Source organism: Liolophura sinensis, chromosome 2, assembly GCF_032854445.1.
Source record: "Liolophura sinensis isolate JHLJ2023 chromosome 2, CUHK_Ljap_v2, whole genome shotgun sequence".
NCBI classification, from domain to species: Eukaryota; Metazoa; Mollusca; class Polyplacophora; order Chitonida; family Chitonidae; genus Liolophura; species Liolophura sinensis.
Genome location: NC_088296.1, coordinates 10,163,621 through 10,183,079, shown reverse-complemented (window position 1 = coordinate 10,183,079; position 19,459 = coordinate 10,163,621). Strand labels below are relative to the sequence as shown.

General features: G+C 40.6%; 1 long non-coding RNA gene across 1 annotated transcript; it reads left to right on the top strand.

Moving 5' to 3' along the window:
• The first annotated feature begins 1,812 nt into the window (after positions 1-1,812).
• Positions 1,813-14,932, top strand: LOC135462650 (uncharacterized). The gene is made up of 6 exons (XR_010443459.1): positions 1,813-1,932; positions 3,834-3,968; positions 5,417-5,566; positions 12,473-12,601; positions 13,077-13,196; positions 14,726-14,932. It is a non-coding gene; the product is annotated as an uncharacterized LOC135462650 (long non-coding RNA).
• The last annotated feature ends 4,527 nt before the right edge of the window (positions 14,933-19,459 follow it).

Below are 19,459 nucleotides of genomic sequence, written 5' to 3'. Positions count from 1 at the left end.
TTTCCCCTGGGTTATGGCAAGTTTGTTTCCTCCAAAATACTGACCGTCATCGTATAAGTAAAATATTCTTGAGTACGGCGTAAAACGTTAATCAAAGACATACATAAATCAAGTTTCTATGGAACATACCTGTGTCAAAAATTACATGCAACCCTCTGGTGGAATTTAAATATAAAAGACTTAAGTAAATAATAAATGCGTGTAAAGCTGGGCCATGACATATGTCTGCATTATTATGCTTCATGTATCATAAGCGCTGCCCCACGCGCAAAACTTGCCTCTAGTGAACATTTTTCTAAAGTCATGGTTTGTTTGAGGCTTGCCTGAGGTGAACTTTTGTCTAATGTTGAGGTTTATTTGAGGCTGGTGTGAAGTGAAGGTTTGTTTCAAGTCGTAGTTTGTTTGAAGCTTGTCGGAGGCGAACGTTTTTCTGAAGTTATCGTGTGTTTGAGGCTTGTCTGAGGTTAAGGTTTGTCTGACGTCATGGTTTGTTTGAGACGTTTAAGGTTAAGGTATTTCGGAAGTCATGATTTGTTTGAGGCTGATCTGAGATTTAAAGTTTACCTGAATTGGTTTGTTTGAGGCCGGTCTGCAGTTTAAGGTTTGTCTGAAGTCGGGGTTTGTTTGAGGCTGGTGGGAGGTTTAAAGTATGTCTAAAGTTAAGGTTTGTCCCAGCTTGAGCTTTGTCATGGTAAAGTTTGTTTGGGGTTAAAGTTTGCTTGAGGTTTAAGGTTTACGGCTTAAGTCTTGCTTCAGGTTTAAGGTGTATCAGAGGTTTAACACAAGTAAACTTTTGTATTGGGTTATGTTTTTTTTAGGTGAAGGTTTGTCAGACATTAGGATTTGTCTGAGGTTAAGGTTTGTCTGAAGTCTATTCACCCCAACTAGGGTTCTATTCTAAATATAAGCGTCCGACATTCGTATCCCATTCGTAGTCCGTAAAGGGCGTTTCAAGCCGATAATCGCAAGACCCATTTCCAAAACAACGTTTAACATTAGTTCCCAAAGACAAAGGCATGTAAGAAATTATACATATAGGAAATAAAGCCGGTAACACACAAGAGAGAAGCGGTCATCAGTTTTCAATGATGCCGGGCAGACAGTGGATATTCCAGGTATGATTTCCATATCAAAGTTCAAATTCGTAGTCCATGAATGAGTTCCATGTCAAATAACAATTAAACAAGGTATCTCAGTCGTCCTTTGATTGCAACTGTTTATAAAGGCATCATGCAGATGTAATGAGCATGGCTACCTCTATGGCCGCTAGTCCCAGGTTAAGCGGTATTAGATACAGTTCGAAAATGACGAGCTAAATACTCAGGCTAGAAGTCCCTAGAAGGAAACATAAATGGGTAAAATGTAGTGATGGTACTTACAATTTGTCAGACGTCATTGGTCATAAGAAACGTTATCAGGAACGAGTATAAAAAAGTCAGTAATGTCATTGTAGCACAGTAAATAAATTTGCAAAGGTTCTGCAGCACGGGGCAAACATGTCAACAAGGACACCACACTGAGGACGTTTTAGCCCCAACAATATTGTGACGCGCCCTTTAACTTAAACCAAATATGAACCTGTGTCAATTCTTGCAGTAACAAAAGTACAGTTCCCAGGGGATTTCAGACTTTTACAGCAGCGGAGAGCTTACTTTTGAAAAAAAAAACAAGGAAGTACCATCACAAAGCCGACGACCCATTTAAATTTCATGTGTACCGACCTCTGCATAAGGACCGTCACATACCCGCGCACATAGCTAAAAGCTTATAGGTGTGGATCCGGCTGTCTAGGTTTGTAATTGTGAAGAACCAGATAAGAGCCCACTTTGTAGGAATCCTGACAGCAGGCACTCATGGAATCCCAGAAGCCCACAAGACGCTGGGGAGAGTTTCTGATTCCATTAGCCATTCTGACATCGATATGTGTCCCAGGTAAGTTATACCTGTAGTGTAATCGTGTTAGAGCTAGGGCAGGTGAACAAAATTTCCTCGTTTGTGTACAGTGTATTTTCGTCTTTGTCGACCTTAACGGAGCGATCTGAAAACTTGTGTATTGACATTAGCAGCTACATGTTTTACCTGTTACCGTACACCAGACCTGCCTACCCTGCGTATTTTGGCGTATTTTATACACAAAAGTTTTACCCAATACGCAAATACGCCAAACAGTAGAAATCGCCAAAATAAATCTAAAACTACGCAAGGCATTTAACACTCTACGCAATTTCTAAATCCATATATTTAGAAATAAAATTAAGGTAAACTGCCTGCATATAAACAGGTGGGAGTCATTCTGCAGCCCAGAACATATTTTCACGCATTTGATAGGCGGGATCAGGACCACGTTTGTTGCGGCAGCTAAACAATGTTGGGAAGGGAGACTGCTATCTGTCTGTTGGGAGGAAGGAGGGTCTCATGGGATGGGTACAGGTCACACTGTTCCTTAGATCAAGAACAAATGCTATAATGCTGTGTGTATATCACTGCTATTGTAAGGGTATATTGAAGGGTAATGGTGCCCCCTTTCCTCTTGATAAGGGCAGATGAAGCTCATAATATAATAAATAATTGTCATTTGAATGACCGCACAGCACAGGCTTTAATCGGTACATGTGGCTTGGGTCACCGTCAGTACCCTCTCGATCCTCTCTGAGAAGTAACTGTGTGGCCTGAGGTGGCCTGAGGTGGCCTGACCTGGTATAGAGAGTCTAGAATGGGGTTGTCGAAAGTCGTAATTTCTACTCACTGTCCAGCTCTGGTTGAGAAATAATTTCGAGTACCCACGAGACCCTCTTCGATATGTTGACGGAAACGAGGTTAATCAGTTGACTTAAACAATGGCGACGAAAAGAAAAGCCCATGAGGAAGGGACTTCACCGGCAGGACACAACAAAGTAGTTTGTAACTCTCAGAAGTACCTGGCCAAGTATGCGGCAATCCCAGGCATAGATCCGTCAGAGAAAGGAGAGCACTTTGCGTATTGCTCTTATTGCTCGATTGATATATTTATTCGACATGGCGGGAAGTCCGACGTATCGAGACATGTTGCGAGTAAAGCCCATGTGGCTTCCAAGCAAGTGGCTAGGACATGCAATTCCATAACCACATTTATGCCATCCCGAAGCTTACACGATGACTCGATGATTTCGTTTAAGTGAAATATTCTCGAGTAGGACGTAAAATTGCAATGAAATAAATCAATGATTTTTGTAAGGCTATTCATCAACGGGCGGGATCTCTTGTGCTACTTAGGCAGATGGTTGTTAGCTAAAACACAACGGAATGAGCATATCTGGGGTTACAGTTTGTTGCAGATTACATAGTTTACAAAGTGTTTATACCTCTTGATTTACAGGCCATTGAAATTACTTGGCTTTAAATCTCTCAATTTAGTTTTCGACTGTATCCCAGAAAATCACAAACATAGACAAAGAAGAAAGGCTCACTCCGAATCACAGGACAGAAATACATTGTCTATATGTTATATGATACTATAAAAGATCACACTAAAGTACACTGCAGCGAGTAAATCCAGAGCAGCGACGAGTGTAATGGTTGGCAATTGTTGACACGTAATCGGTGAAACACGGCCTGTTGTCAGTTTACTCCAGCTATCTTTTATTTTACCCCAGCTTACTTTTCATGTAAACGTATAATTAGTGGCAAACCACAAGCCCACATGTTGGAACGTGTTTTGGGCTTTCTTCAGTGATAATAAAGAAATAGTCATTGTATTATTGATTTATTTACTTATTTGACTAATAATTCTTCTTTTTGCTTGTGTAATATGTTGCTTTGATTTGATTTAGTTGTTTCCCTTGTGCTTATTATAGGTATGGAAGCTATGAAATGCGGCGGGAAAATATGTGGACATGGGACATCATGTGCGCAGGGTGTTTTTTGTCATTGTGAACCAGGATATGCTGGTTTAAGGCGTGTACCTGGAAGTAATGTGCCATTTTGTTCAAGTAAGTAATCAGCATAAACAGTTATAATTCTTACACATAATTAAAATTGTATCTAATGCTGTATATTTACTCAACGATTTTAAGGTTTTGTTTTAAGAATAATTATATGTGTGTGCATTGATTACTTGCAAAAACTTCTGTTAAAAAGCTGTCAGTAAAGAAGTCAGCTTGGATTTTTAGTTCTTGTCAAATGTATGTCGAAGCCAATTTCATAGAAAACATCAGTATTCATACAGATCTGCTTGCTACATTTTAAAAACACAAAGTTCAAGGATTTGTCGTTAATACTCTAAAATACACGTACATTCATGCCATTTATGTCGTTGTAATCAAGGGTATGCTGGTTTTGACGTGTGCCTAGAAGTAATGTGCTGTTTTGTTCCAGTAAGTTATCAGCATAAAAAAGATATAGTGTACTTAATTAAAATTGGATTTAATGCTGTCTGTTTACTCAATGGTTTTAAGATTTTGCTTTAGGAATAATTATATGTGTGTGCAATATTTAAATGGAAGAACTGTTGCGTAAAAAGCTGTCCGTAAGGAAGAAAACTCACGTACTTTGAAATTTTAGTTCTTGTCAAATCTGTCTAAGTAAGCCAACCCCATAGAAAACTTTAGTATTCTTACAGTTCTGCTTGCTACATTTTGAAAACACAAAGTTCAAGAATTTGTCGTTAATACTCTAAAATACATGCAAATTGTCATGTCATTTTAATCCAAAGCTAATTTAGGTTCTACCTGTGTTTTCAACTCCATCTCATGCTGTCTTCATCTTCGGAAGGTCTGTCAACAACCTGGGCACGGTCGTGCGTTTTTCTCAGGATCTACCTGGATTCCTCGGGCAAAAATGCTGACCGCTGTCATCACATAAATAGATGCTACCTGTATTTAAAATTTGTTTTCAATTTTTCGCAAGACTTAATATTGTAAAGAAATAGATGTAATAATAAATGTAATGTGAAAACAAGTTCGTCACAATTTAACAACCCAGATAGCGAGTATTTCCAGAATTGAGCAAGTCAAGTCCTCGCCCTGTAGACTGTATTGCTCCATCACAGTCTGACCATTGGAAGAAATTTTGCAAGTTGCGCTTGCCATGCGTAATGAACATCGCCATTTTCACCTGCTATCTCCCTGGCCAGGTATATCTCAAAATCTGTTTGTTATTTTAAACTCTTACGTTCGTCGCAGTTGCAATAGCATGTTTCTCCAGGGTTCTGTCCGTTTAGCTGACACAAAATTGCTGGCCGTGGTTTTATAAGTGAAATATTCTTGAGTATGACGTGAAAAATAAATTATATAAATAAATCAAAAGGTTTGTTATGTGATACATTCCAACATGAGACGTGATCTGACACGTGAGCAATAGACACCCTACCTCGTTCTTAGAGAAAAAAAGCATTCCACTGGGAAGAGAAAGCTATCTTAATACCATTGTCTTTGAACAGAGATCTGCAAGCTTAAAAATCAAAAGTGTCCCGGCAAAACTACGTGTAAGCAGGTAATCCTGTTCTGGAGGAGCAAACCATTCCTATCATTTGAACAGTTGTGAGAGTGTTCACCTAAAGAGAGGTCGCCATCTACAGGAGAATGTGCAGGTGAGTGCTACCCCAATATGGAAGCGATTAAACGATTAATGAATGCAATATATGATTAAAGCATTCATGATTGAGATACTTGTTGATAACACAACAATATTCCACACTGCTCTAAGTTTGAATTTCGTCCCCATAATAATACATATTATTGCATGTATAACCTCTTCCCTTCATTGGATATGAACAGATCACGTGGGGTTCAGCAATTCAAGATGTTGCGCTCTTGCAGTGATATCAACAACCAGTTCAGTACGCCAAGCCGTGCTAAAATGTACACCGTATTATGTCTGGTCGCGACCTAATGGCTAGATCCGGTATCAGACACGGGTGTGGTCATACCAAAGAAATACTACTTGAAGCTGCCTCACTTGGCGCTCAACAAAAAAAGGAGTGGTTGGACCGGTGTCAGTATAATGTGACTGGGTGGGGTATCATCTCTGGTGTCTTTGGCGTGGACACTTCACTGGCAGCAACTGTTGCCCTGCCTCACGAAGACACAGTGTATAACAGTCATAATTGTTTAGTTCGAGCTTAACCCCCAAGCATACAAACACGCACACACACACATACATGCAATCCGTTTTGCTCGTCGTCTGTTGCAGTCAGTTTGATAGGGTACATTCAATATGCTGTTTAAAGCAGAGCGGAAAATTACACGTTGTCATGTCTGAGATTACACTGCAATAGCTATTACATGAATGGACCATCGTGATTTATCGTCTATCGACACGTAATGAACAACACATTACCTGTCTCAATGTCCCACAATGTCCCACTCTGCAGAAAGCAATAGCTGAAAAATGAACTGTGTATCCTTGCCAAAATTCAAATCGCCTTCACCTGGATTTTGTCAAAACCTGTACGCAAGACTGCCGCAGGACGGACTGTTAGCATCGTTCAATTTACTCTAGAACCTCGCAGGCAAATCAGATGGCATCTTATTTCGGAATGAAGGATTCTTCCCTGAGAGGCTAGTGCCATTGCTCTTATATTTCGGATCTTTGCATGAAATTATTTACATGGTACTTACTTTTTGACTGTAGGATCTGTGCTGGATAAGTAATCCAATATGGGAATTGGCCTCGCGATACGTGACATCAAACGTCCTTAATGGTTGACGACAGGTATATAAATGTCTGTTTCGAAGCATACATCCATGTCGCCGTTCTTGCTTCAGAACACAGACTCTTGGCCAAACAGGGCACATACAGTTTGGATACAGCTGCAGTGGCTGAAAAAGCAAACGAAAAAATGGGGAGGCCACTAATTCAGTCAACCAGGGGACTGTCCTGGGGAAAGCCCGGCAGCTTTGGGCTCCTATGTTCACCTACACGCATTTGAACATTTGAAAGACGAAATATAAAACCTCTGCGTATCCATCCACAAAATAATGGAGAACTAATGCCCTAATCGCTTTCCATACTTTGTTTTTTAACTTTTCATTCAACATTTACTTTTCAAACTACAGTCACTACGGGTGTCCGAAGTACAAAGTATTCAATTAAATATCTTTCAACAAAAATTAAGACAGTATTGTGCGAAAAAAATTTTCCGTTAAATTGAATCCCACAAAGACAAAGGACAATTTTAATGAGTTCGACAAAAAGGTCTTTAGTAAAATAGTGACTGCATCTGCATTTGGCTTCAAAATACTCTTTCTCGTGTTAAGAAGACACCAAAGAACTTTACGAGAGTCATTTGCTCGCTAAAACTCTCTAGCTATTGCTTGCAGGTCTAATTTGCCTGTGCGGTCCTTCGTAGCATGGCAGATCAGAGTATTGTGCCTCTGCTGACTTATTACTGACCGCCTGACCCGGAAAGCACAGCGGTAGATTCAGGATCAATCCTGGGTCGAGTCACACGTAAGACTCTAAAAAAGAGGAAGTTGTAACTTCCTCGCTAGGCGTTCAGCATAAAGGGGATAGTGCAACGACTGGTTGATCCGTATCAGTATAATGGCTCGAGCGGTGCGGCTTACTTGCCCTCGGTGAGTCGTCTCAGTGAAGCAGCACTAGATAAATGAGCGGTGGAGATCCGTCCTGCGACAAGGAGGCACATTACATACTCCCTAAGGATTCGTTCGTCGTCATATGACTGAAAAATTGTTAAGTACGACGTTAAACCCCAACCACTCACTCACTCATTGTTGACCGAAGGTAACTTCACTTGTCTAAGCACTGAATGGTGCGCTCTGAGGTTAAAGTGACGGGAACGGAGTAGTACAGCCTCACGAGCTTATAAACTTCAGAAAAAAGTTTCTTTGTGGTCGAAGAAGACATGGCCCGGCAAATTATCCTTATGTGGGTTATTCTAAAGACACTGGTCTCCGGCTAGAAGAGGTCAGGTAGCATTTTCAACTGGATATTGAGGCGTTCTAAGACAACGTCTGATCCATACGACTTTGCTGCCCGCAGAAGACTTTCCAAGTCACAGAGTAGATGCCACTAAAGTGGAAAAGGAGATGTGCCGAACCATCGTTGATTCTTCTTGGTGAGACCTTCTTTCTAGCAATTGTTGGGCTGTGTGTGATACTCTCCGATTCAGCTACAACTTGCTTGTAAACTTCTGGAACTCATCGTCAATACGTTGTTGCTTGTAAAATGACTCCAACGAGGCAACAGTTTTGAAGGCGCTTTGGACAGAAGTGTCTTTACTTTGTGGGTTGGTGGATAGCTGTTCGGCTCTAACGAAAATATGGTAAGCCATCTTCAATCGACTAAATGTGCTGAACTTATCCATTAGAGCGGCTTGTCCGCTGGCACGTCTCCCATATCTATTATGTGAAGTCTGACTTCCACCATAGTGTCCAGTGTGGCTTGGTAATTGGAGGTGTCACTCTAGGATCCGGTTCTGACAGGCAAACCTGTTGGACAAAGTGGTCTGAGAAATCGTGTAGCATTTGTGAAAGGATTACTGATCGCTTCGGTGAAAATTTTGTTAGTTTTAAAGTCTCAAATACTAGGCCCAGGGCATCTCGCATAGGCTTACTTTGCCGCGACACATCTTGAATATAACCGTTAAGTCCGACATTCCTATACCATTCGTAGTTCCTAAAGGGCGTTCCAAGTCGATAATCGCAATATCCATTTCCAAGACAACGTTTAACACTAACTCCCAAAGACAAAGGTATGTAAGAAATAATACAAATAAGAAATAAAGCCGGTAACACACAAGAGAGAAGCGGTCATCAGTTTTTAATGATGCCGCGCAGACAATGAATATTCCAGGCATGAATTCCATATCAAAGTTCGTAGTCCGAGAAGGCATATATTGATGCAATGCGCTAAACAGTGAACTGATGTAGCCTTGTTCTGTATATGAGTTGCTACACCCCGAATTTCTCCCCATCATAGGCTTGTTCCCGGAAGGTCAAGGTTACATCTTACAAGGAAATCTTTTAGAGCCTTTGTAATTGCGTTGCTAGATATATCTGGCACCTCGAAAAATCCTAGAGACTCTTCCTGCACCTCGTACCTTCAAATATGAAACTGTTCCTTTCTGGAAATGTCTGTTGTTTCATCCGCTAGGATAGCGTACCACTTAGCCTCTCTTACCTCTACAAAAGGGATCAAAGAACATTTTAGCCCATCTGAAAAATAACCTCATACACAATTTCTGGAGGTGTTTTTTCCCCACTCTGCTCAGTCTGTGGCGTGTGGGACGCCTTTTCCCCGTAGCTTCATCAGGTCCATTAACTTGCCGACAACGGCCCCATGGCTCCTGACAAATAGACCGTTTCTAAGTAGGCAAAACAGTCCTTTCAGGTTTAATTCCTGGTCCTTCTGTACCCCCTTTGAAAGTGACGAGACATTCTCTTCTCCAGAGAGTTTTACTTTGAGGACAGCTTCCCTATGTGCATGACAGTGGTTATGCTGGGTCTGTTAATTGTCAAGCAAAAATACTAAAACGATCAAAAGTACAAACAAAGAATATTTCATTTGATAAATGAATGTTCAAACATAAATACATTTTAAAAACGCCCAAAGAACATGTAAGGGGGAGATAACTCAAATGAGACACAGGGCAGGACATACAGTTTAACGGCAACACATTGATCAACATCCTGCACTTACATAACCAAAGTATAAGGCAGGTAGTTCAGTTTTGTCAGATACAAATATCACGCGTTGTGCACATTTCACCCTACTATACACTGATTTCCCTTGGAATACATATTTCGTTTTCCGTTTACTGTAAATTACAAACCACAACAACATTTCAATATTTTCAGTTACTAAGCAATTTCCTATAACAAGCAAACTAAATCGAACAGAGGAAACTCACTTTTATGCTAAGACGTAACAAAACTGACCACAATTAACTACACTATGCACACAGGCATCATATTTCTGACTGACCAATACTCACAAATCAGAATTAAGGCAACACTCGCCCTAAATCAACTATGACCTATTTATACATCACAGTTTCTGTTACAGTCACTGTCACTCTGGTTCATGATTGTGTCTAATTCCGCTTAAGCCGAGGCTTGGGGCTGTATATTCATGGCATTGAATTGTATGGCCACGTTGGATATGTTGACAGCTGCAATCAATGCGCAACTAAGATATATATTAAGAACCTCTGATATTTGCCACCTAAAACATCCGACATCAAACTCGAGGTATCACGCTTCCAAATTGACTGCAAGTTTGTCGCGCACAACGCCATACGTCAAGTCTTATCCGATGCAGAAGTGAGCGGATGCTATTTTCACTATACCAATGTATTTGGAGACGGTACAGAAGTCTCCAGACAATATACCAAACCGACTCAGAACTCTTTCAACTTTGTACTAAATCACCGTAGTTCAAGTACTCATCCTTCACCACATTGAGGATATACGGAATGAAATCATGAGTGAAGCAACCACTTTTTCCGCTGAGGTTGGTGGACTACGTGACCCAGACCTGTATGGAGGGGAGCTTTCCCCGACTAGTATGGGATCATCGTGACAACGGACAACCCAGGACAACCCACCACTTGGAAGAATGGCACAGAAAGGTAAACACGACCGTAATTAAAGGGCTTACAGACATCAATGAGCTCATCAACATCTTCAAGAAAGATGAGGCAGCCAATAAAAGATGGCACAGCTTGAAGTAAGATGTTGACCACCACTAAAGTAGCGCAGATACAGAAACATTGACGACAGACTTCGTAAACTAAAACGTCAGCTGGCTAACACTTAAAGGACTCCAATTGAGTACGTTGAAGCATGCTCGTACTTAATTAAATTGTAAAATTCTTCACACTGAACAGATACGTTACAAGAACATTTATATATTCATTGTTTACATCATTTGCGTGCAGAAAAGGTTTAACTCACCCGAAATGAGACACAAGACAGGTTGTACAGGAACAACTGCTTAACGGCGGCACACTGTCGGACATCCTGCACAGAGCCGCCTGACTTGTGCGGTGGGAGTTATTCCCCTTAAACCATAAACAACCGTCATAATACTAAACACACCTTCCTACAAATACACCCTCACGCGTTGAACATTTTTTGTGTATACCTTCGGAGTCATGAATGGATGTGATGGCCAATAGCTTGGGCAAGACGTTTGTGGAGAATACACGTCTCATTAAAGGTTTAGTTACTGGTTCTAATTATAAAAATTATAACTTGTGTGCAGGTGCCGTTGTAGAAAAACAGCTGGCGAGAACACATACGGTTGTTTTTGTTGAACCCTTTCAAAGTCCTTTTTTCTTGTGCTGTAAATCCCCGCCTTGCTGACGGTCAAATCTTCTAGACACTTGAAAAAAAATAACTGAACGGTTATCTAATGACGTATTTTTACAACCATATGCAGAAAAGCAAACCATTTCGTGATGAAATTTGACATGCTTGTTTTGTTGTCGCTCTTATAGCTTTTTTAGCACTCGACCAAATGGCGAAGTTCTGGTAGCTCTTAAAGACTGAACTTTTGTAATGTAATTCGGACTATCGAGTGTTGCCAGGGAAAATGCATAAAACCAGCCTCATTATTTAATGATTTTAAGTGCCGCATTACTCAGTTTAATGCACACATTTTTGAGTATTTTTTTACACTCAACTTAACAATACATACAAGGACAGTTACTTATGATCAGGTAATAACTTTGGGCACTAATCGTATAAAATTTTTATGCCTTTTTTTAAATAAAGCAGTTGACAACAACAATAAGTGCAAAAAATTTTTCGTCACATTTTCAAAGAGCGAGTGAGTGCTTGGGGCTTAACGTCGTGCTCAACAATTTTTCAGTCATATGACGACGAAGGAATCCTTAGGGTGCATGTACGTGTAATGTGCCTAATTGTTGCAGGACGAATTTCCACCGCTCTTTTATTTAGTGCTGCTTCACTGAGACGACTTACCGAAGGCAAGTAAGCCGCACCGCCCGAGCCATTATACTGATACGGGTCAACCAGTCCTTGCACTATCCCCCTCACGCTGAACGCCAAGCGAGGAAGTTACAGCTTCCTCTTTTAAGGTCTTAGGTGTGACTCAATCAAGGACTGATCCTGAATCTACCGGTCTCGAAGCGGACGCTCTACCAACTGTGCTATCCGGGCTGGTAATTTTCAAAGAGCATTAAATTGCAAACTTGAAAATAACTAGCTGTTATTCTACGTTATCGGCACAGCGACAAAACTGCTGTGAAAAGGTAGCCGTCATATGTTGAATGTGGGCTTGTCAAAATATTGATTATCTCGACAAAACATCAGCTCGTATAACGCACGCAACACGCTGGTATAATCGTCTAAGTTCCCAGTAAAACTTTGATCCAATGATTACCGCACTTAACTAATAACATGTATGAAATGTGTTTTAACCCTCAGGAATAAATTTTATTTTGTTTCCTTTGTATTTACTTCTCTTTTGGTTAAATTTGATCTGATGTTTCTGTTAATTTTCACAGATTTTATAGCTGACGGATGTAGAGGGCGTTGTGGATACAGGGCGACATGTGTACAAGGTGTTTGTGGTTGTACTGAAGACTCAGATATCCTGATATCCCCTCGAGGAAGTTCGCTTCAGTTTTGTCTTCGTGAGTAAAGGTCATACACAAATTTAACAGTGTATCTATAATATAGTAATGCTGCTTCTCCTAGAAAAAGGAAAAGTGTACGTTTTTGTACCCTCTTGTACACACCCACACCCGATTGTGCCTATGAAAACCTGCCACCGTTAATGTTTTTTCTGCGTAAATTAACGGCAAATCCTAGTTTACGTCTGTGTAACTACTTCACATAATAGATAGCTCTCGCCCAGATTACAAAGAATAAGATACACAACAACAATACTGCAATTGTCTTTACAATCTTTTAGAAAAACGAAAGATATCGTTATGGGCGTATAGATGCAATCATAATGCACGAGAGTTGCCGCGGAATTGATTGTGTAGACTGTACAACAGAAATACTTGTGAAATCATCATACTTTTCTGTGGCGGTCAACACAACTTTGTGCAACGGGGTCCTGTTCGTGCAAAAATTTACTGAACATTTTTCGTTGTAAAACAGAAACATGTGATACTCGAAGGGAATTGTGTCCTGTCAACACCACATGTGAAAAGGTCGGTATAAGAAATGTGTGTCTTTCGTCAGCTGGAGCACACAGGTCTGCTAAAGGACAGTGTCTAGGTGAGTAATACTTTACATCAGTCATCAGCTTTGATTCTCGGGGTACCCAGCTGGCTCTCCCACAAAGGACACTGGCTTGAATCAGGTTTACACTTGAGCTGCCACGGTTTTATTTGTGGAAGTTTGTTAAATATTTGTAAAAAGCCCATGCAATAAATTGATTATGAACATTGTAGTTTAAAGTTCTAGTCGGATAACTGTATATATCAATTTGCCGTGTAAAAATATTTCTAAAATTGACATGTAGTTGTTCTGGATGATGAATTGATTTACGGGCATGGACGACACTAGTAAATTGATTTAACATGCAAATGTTAAAAATTTGTAGTTCCATGGATACGACATCAGTATGTTTTAAACTGCTGGATAGAGTAATAGCCCATATTTGGAGAAGGAATAGCGGTTGTCAGTGTTTATTTAACATTCATTTGTTGATTTGATTCATGTTTAAACTCGCCGCACTCACACGACGGCCGCCAACACTATGGCCATCCACAGACTGCTGCCAGACCTTCCCACGTAAGATCGGAGAGGAAGCCAGTGTGGATTGAACTGTAGTCTATTTCTTTTAGAGAGTTGCCTATATTCAGGTGTCTGTAAAATCAGTCATATTTGCTACAAAAATTGCCTTTAGACAGTGACACCTAACAAATCCAAGCTCTACACGTTGCCGTGTTGAACGTCCATATTATTACAAGGACAATTCCGTTACTTTTTTTAATTCATGATGTTATACTCCATAAGCTTAGTTTCGACACTCATTGCGTCGGCTTACGTCATAATTATTCAAAAGCAAGTTGCATGCTGGAAAATAGGCGTGGGGAGTAATTTGTTATACAATAGCTGCACCAACGAGATTACTATCGAAACCGAGATTATGTTGAAAATGAATTGTCCCATAACAAGTTATAAAATAGAATGTCATGCAATAATAAAGTATAAAGAGTGTTTTTTATTAACACTGTGTTTAATATGTCAAATGTCCGATATTTCTAGATACTTTGGTTCAAAATAATACCAAGGCAGATGACGACATTCACTACTTTAATGGTTTCCCCATAAACATGTTGGAAGTATCAGATGTAAACCTTTTCGGGACTGTTTTACAATAATTATTTTTACTTTCCCAACATTTAATGAGAGCTTAATTGCTTACAACCAATCTTCCACTTTTGTATGTTCACGTGTCTTGGTATTTATGGTTTCGTTAATACTTCCTGGCGAATAAGCTGATATCATCTATCATGTGGCAACAACTCTGTTTGTGAAAACACGGTGGGCAACTACAGGTGCGCGTGTTCGGAGGGATGGTTTGTCCCTAACCAGTCATCCACTTAATCATCTAATGTGTCATATAAATTAATTTATAATTGTTTTGAAATTTCCATATTCTTTTCTGTTTACTGATTTTGTTGAGAGATAAATGTGCAAATTTCTGCAACGAACGAAAAATGAACAAAATTCAAGACGTAGGTTACATGTAAAAGTGTAGTTGTTATGTAAGCTTATGTTTTACGTGTGCCATACAGATATTGACGAGTGTACCGAAAATCAAGCCATATGTGGTAACAACTCCGTTTGTACAAACACGGTGGGCAACTACACGTGCGTGTGTGCGGAGGGATACAGGCAGAGGGATAGTGAAGAGGTGGGATGCAATCTGGGTAAGCAAGTATCAGGTACCAACGGACTAAAGGGGGCAGATCCAGGCGGTTATCCGTAGATTTGTCCATATCCACAGTACAAGGTAGTGTTAGACCTTAATTAGCCATTCATTCATACAGTGTATCATCATGGTTATGATGCTGCCTGACTAACGCATCATGCCGAAGACGTGATCTCAACTCAGCTACAGAGTGATGACTGTGGTGACTCCATTGATAGTATTGTATTAACAATGAAGAGACACGGTATCACCACTGTCTCTAAATAGTTCCGCAGCGTTAGCGCTCGAAAATATTATATACAGATGATGAAACCAATTATAATTACTCTGAAATTTACATATTCTTTTCTGATTACTGTAGTATTCGTTGAGAGATAAAGGTGCAGATTTCATAGCTGTTAGGTATGCTTGCAACAAACGAAAAATGAACACCATATAAGACACAGGTTACATATAAAGGTGTAGTTGTTACGTAAGCTTATGTTTTACGTGTGCCATACAGATATTGACGAGTGTACCGAAAATCAAACCATATGTGGTGACAATTCCGTTTGTGTAAACACGGAGGGCAACTACACGTGTGCGTGTGCGGTGGGGTACAGACAGAGAGAGAGTGAAGAGGTGGGATGCAATCTGGGTAAGCAAGTACAAAGGACCAGCGGAAGAAAAGGCAGATTCAGGCGGTTGTCCGTAGATCTTTTCACACCCACAGTGCAATGTGGTTTGATACCCTAACGAATTACAGAGTAATTATTCCGGTCACTACATTGGGTCGATTACATGTACATGAACAAGGATTGTAATTTAGACGTCCAATACTAAGAGAAAAACAAGAGCAGCAACGGCAGTGTGATAGCTGGTAAATGGTCACACGTAGGCGGTGAAATGCGGTCTCCTGTCAATTTACCTCAGAAACCACATGACATCAGCCCCGCCTCTAGGTAGTTCGGCCTGACGAAGTGCGGTATTTCTGTTCGCACTGTGTCTGATTCCTTCCATGCATAAATCTGTTGCATGTTTTTATCGGCTATTGAAGTTATTCTCAGTTCCCTAATAAAATATGTAACATTATAATAGGTTGTGGATTAAATACTACTGTGCTAAACAGTCATCAAGAATCTCATAAACTGAGTTGTTGATGTTCACTACGTTTCAGTTGTTACTGCCGCACCTCCATCTACAGCCGCAGCTGCATCTACAGCCGCGGATTCCTCAACGTTGACGATCGGTCTTGGCAGTAGGTTTAGGCGGAGTGGTTCTTCTGGCTGTGGTCGCCCTAGCTGTTGTTGTCTCCAGGTGAGGAAAGGGATGTGCGCAAAGTTTTGTTAAAAAAATTACTGATCTGTCATGTTCATTATTCAAGCAATTGACATAGAGATTTCTAATACGACGCCTGGACGTAAGAAATTGTTTATTTATGAATAAATATGATGAATGCCGAATATGTGCTAAATCCGTTGTATTACAGGAGAAATATGAGCTCAAGGAACCCCACAACAAGCCATAACACAGACCACTCCTATCAAAATGTCATTGGTTTGCCAGTACCGGAAAGGACCAGACGCAGTTATGGCACAGACTATGGAGCTGTTCCAGAACCGGGAGTGTCAGCGGCTAATCAGGGACCTGGATCTGCTGCTGACGTCTCTACCCGTAGTACTATCCCTCCCTAGAACATCAGTGAAGAGGCCCTGGCACGGCCAAGCAACCCTTCAAGTGGAATCTACACCTCTGCCAGTACGCCAGAGATCTCTGAAACTTTATACACAACTCTGACACAACCTGAAATGTCAGCGGTTGATCAGGGACCTGGATCTGCCTCTGACATCTCTACACGTGACAGTGTCGCCCCGTCCGAGGCCATAAGCGAGGAGGCCCAAGCACGTACGAGCAACGTTTGCGAAACTTTATACACAAATCTGACACAGCATTTTAACTGACTGAAAACGATTGCTGTATTGTAACAGTTGCATACAGCTAGTGGAACGCAACCAAACTGGATTCCTTACGAAGCAGGATTACGTTGGTAAGTTTGCCAACAACCTATGGATGGTGTAGGTTTCCCCCGGTCTTTCCGGTTTCCTCCCACCATAATACTGGCCGGTCTAACGCCCAATGACCAATGATGTTGCGTTCCATTCCCCGCTCGTTTGGGCGATTCCTAAGATATTTTTGTGTTCCACAGACATGCCACACTCTATATAGGCCTACTGGCCCTGTCGACGTAACCCAGGCAGATAGTAACTCCTAAAATAGTCAAGGCAAAGGCTAACATTCAAGCCGGTAAAATATTGACTTCAAATACAGTATAAAAGGCGGACGGCCAACTTTCAGTGGGGTTCTTCGGAATAGCACAGGGGTAACAATTACAACCACTGACACTAAAAGTTATCTCCCTTGTTGATTTAGGGAATTGAATGAGCAAATTAGTGAGTGACAGGTCTCCACATGTTACTTGAGCGTATGTATTTCCTTACTATTCATGTAGTAAATTTGACAACTTGAACCTCACAAATATATAATCCATTACTTTCGCCTGGTACCTGTACCATCACTCGTACCTTGCACTTTCTTATCCAACATGTCAAAAAATCAACCTACCATCGCCACCATTGTTTTAGCTACGCATGCTGGAAGCGAAATCACAGCATTTCGTTACCTTGATTCCCTCTCGAGGGGTGGTATGTAACACTGGGCGAACCTTTTTCTGTTCTGTCAAAAACAGACGAAATTCTGATATATTCAACTAGGTGCAAAATAGCATGGTAGAAATAGTGAAGTAAATCAACAACCTAAACTGCCTGTGTGACAGTATTATCCAGTCAGTTCTCCTTCACTTTTCAGACAGAAGAGAAATCTTGGACTGCCCGAATTGCGCATGTGTCACCCACAAACTCTACATCCTATCTTACAACTTCAGTAACTCCGAGGATAAAGACACTAGAATACGACGAATTGACTCTTAACCTGTGTTAGTGACACGCCTTGTGAGTGGCATAGGACCATGGCAGACCCACAGCTACTAAGCTATCACTGTGTGGTACTATAATGAACTCTGACAATAAGCTATAGTCAAAATACTGTTTGGAAATCTTTGTGATGAGTGTTCCATGGTGGTAGGCCATAAATTACTATCCTGGGACAACCATGTAAATATATTACATTATGTAAATGCCAATATTTCACCATATGTTATTTGTCCTAATCACAATAATATACAAAGGTTATTTCCGAACTAAATTTTACCTAATAAAATTATTGATGTACCTAATATACATCAACAACACATTCATACTGACTATACGGCGATAAACCCCAGTCCTATAAATAAATATTTCCAATGTGGTGATTAAATTTAACACAGTGAGCACAGAGTCACCAGCCCCTGCTTAAGCAGAACTATGCCTATTATAATGTTGTATATGGCTGTCATATCAGATCACACCACACATTCTACCACACAGGCGTATGTATGCAAAGCTGGGTCACACAGATAGAGTGCAGACGCCACGTGACTTACCTTCACAGTAGCAGTGGGCTTGCTTTTGACATAACAAGGAAGCATAACCACAAAGGCTTATGTATACCGACTTCTGCATGACTGCATACACATAGGTGCGCATATAGCTAAAAGCTTAACTGTGTGGACCAGGCTGTATAGGTATAGTCCTGTTTATAATTGTGACAGCAGACAATCATGGAATCTCTAAGGCTGCCAAGACGATGGGGACACATTCTGATTTCACTGGTCATTCTGACGGCAACATGTATTTCTGGTGAGTTAAAACAAAATTGGAAATGTTTGAGCTAAGACAGGAGAAACAAATGGTATCAGTTGTATAGAGTGTTTTTTTTCTTGTTCAGTTTTTGCCCTTAGCTGAGCAACTTATACACTTCTACAGTGACGTAAGCAACTACAGTGACGTTAGCCCAACACCCAAAGACACCCAGTCAGCCCTGTAAGTTTAGTTATTGAGGTACCAAACATACCAGCCGACCAGGCGGAGGCTGGAATCGAACAAAGCTACCTCATTGATTAAGGGCAAGTTGTCTTTAAGAAGAACCTGTTTGATACCTCTGTGAACGTGAATATCCCAGCCCGTACACTTAAGCTGTGAAACTGTAGTTTACATTAAATAAATAATTTTTCTGTCATAAAGTTACCAGGTGTATTCAGGTTTGATCACAATCAATTTTTCTACGTGGGAAGGTCTGTCGGCAACGTGCGGATAGTCGTGGGTTTCCCCTGGATTATGGCAAGTTTGTTTCCACCAAAATACTGACCGTCATCGTATCAGTGAAATATTCCTAATGTCCTAATAACAGTAATGTTATTTCGTAAAACATTAGGTAAATAAATACATAAATCAAGTTTCCAAGAAAGATGCCTTTGTCAAGAAGTATATGGAACCCTCTGGTGGGATTTACATATAAAAGACTAAGTATATAATAAATACAAATAAAGCTGGGTCATGACATATGTCTGCATTATTATGCTTCATGTATCATAAGCGCTGCCCCACGCGCAAAACTTGCCTCTAGTGAACGTTTTTCTGAAGTCATGGTTTGTTTTAGGCTTGCCTGAGGTGAACTTTTT